Genomic DNA, 1,944 nt, shown 5'->3' with positions numbered 1-1,944 from the left:
ATCGCCAGGCATTCCTTTTCGGTCACGGAGTAATTCCGCTCCGCCGATGTGAGCGTGCGGCTAGCGAACGCGACAGGGCGCAGTTTGCCCTCGTGTTCCTGCAACAAAACAGCTCCTACACCGGCATCACTAGCATCTGTCTGCAAGACAAACGGCTTGTTCAGGTCGGGGAGGCGCAAACTAGCGGTGTTCGCTATCGCGCGAGCCAAGGCAACAAAAGCGTCGTTCTGTTCCTTGCCCCAGACCCACTTCGAGCCTTTCCGCAACAGCTGGTTCAACGGCCTAGCGAGCTCTGAACAACTAGGGATGAATTGTCTGTAGAAGGCAACCATTCCCAAAAACCTCTGCAAGCTTTTCACGTCCGTCGGGCAGGGGTAGTTCAGAATTGCCTGCAGTTTGTCATCGTTTGGTCTCAAAGTGCCATCATCAACCACAAATCCCAAGAGGTTCACTCTCTTCGATGCCAACTGCACTTTCTTTGGGTTGATCGTTATACCCGCACGTCTCATTCTTTCAAGAACGGAATTCAAGTGAATGAGATGCTCTTCGAACGACCGTGAGAATATCACGACGTCGTCGAGGTACGCCATCGCGTAGTTGAACCTTGCATCGCCCAGCACGATGTCCATCAATCGCATGAACGTGCTCGGTGCATTAGACAAACCAAATGGGAGTCGTGTAAATTCGAAGAGCCCGCGGTGACAGGTGAATGCGGTTTTCTGAATGTCACCTTCCGCCACCTCAATCTGCAGGTACCCTCTGCTTGCATCCAGGACTGTGAAGAACCTTGCGTTCCCTAACGCGTACATCACAGCCTCGATCGACTGGAAAGGGTACGCAACCGTAGGCGTCAGTGAGTTGAGCTTTCGATAATCAACACACAGCCTGACCGAACCATCTTTCTTTGGCGCTAGAACCACTGGGGACGCCCAGGGACTTTGTGAGGGTCTCACCGCGCCGGTATCTATCATCTCGTCAAGGGCGCTGTCGAGAAGCTGTCTCTTATGCGCGCTTAACGGCCGCGGGTTACATCTGAAAGGGCGCGCATCACCCGTTTCGATCTCGTGCTGAAGCAAGTCGGTCCTGCCTGGTTTCTCTGTGAAACAATCCGAAAACGGGAGTAAAGTTTCTACGAGCCTTCGGCGCTGACTACCGGTTCCCGAGAAGGACGCGATAATTGCTTCTAATGGGCTACCATTCAGTGTCGCGGGGGAGCCCTCTGCGACAAAAGCGTGAACGCTCGCTCGCTCAGCGACGCATTCCTGTTTGGGTGCGCTAACAAAGGGAATGAGGGGGGTGAAGGGGCTGTAGCGATAGCCGTTCTCCCCCATGTCAAGCACAATGCCTTCGCTCGAAAGAAAATCTCTTCCCAGAATAACTGGTATGGCTAAGCCGGGCAGATAGACGAAGCGATGCCTCCGCTTCCTGCCGTCAAAACGCAGGACCAGACGCACCGCTCCTTCTGCTTTTGTTGTCCCTGCTGCTAAGCTCAAAGTGGTTTCTGCTGGCCTTACACGGATGTTACATCTACGGCAGGCTTCGAAAACATCATCACCGACCAATGACAGAGTTGAGCCCGTGTCAACGAGTGCCGAGTAGCTTTGACCAACTAACCGCACTAGCATAAAAGGGCTCGAGCGCGACATCATTCCTTGCGCTCTACAGGCGAGGGGGACAAAAGCCTCTGCGCCCCCGGGGCGGTCGCCCGGTGACGCGGCGTGGGAGTACATTTCCCATTTTCCGCCGTGGCTACCACGAAATTCTCCCGCCGACGGCGACAGGCTGGTGTTACCAATTATGGCCGCCGGCGGTCCGCGTTTCCCTGCGTACGCCTTGCTTGACACTCTCGTGCCACGTGGCCCGGCTGGTTGCAATTCCAGCAAAGCCGATCGTTCACTTGCCGCGCGGTCGGGGGATGCCGCGTTCCACGAAGCGGTTGGGGAC

The sequence above is a fragment of the Amblyomma maculatum genome, chromosome 7 (assembly GCF_055883805.1).
Source record: "Amblyomma maculatum isolate TAMU_Amacu chromosome 7, ASM5588380v1, whole genome shotgun sequence".
In the NCBI taxonomy this organism is placed as follows: Eukaryota; Metazoa; Arthropoda; class Arachnida; order Ixodida; family Ixodidae; genus Amblyomma; species Amblyomma maculatum.
The sequence above is the reverse complement of the archived record's forward strand: the minus strand, read 5'-3'. Positions refer to the sequence as shown.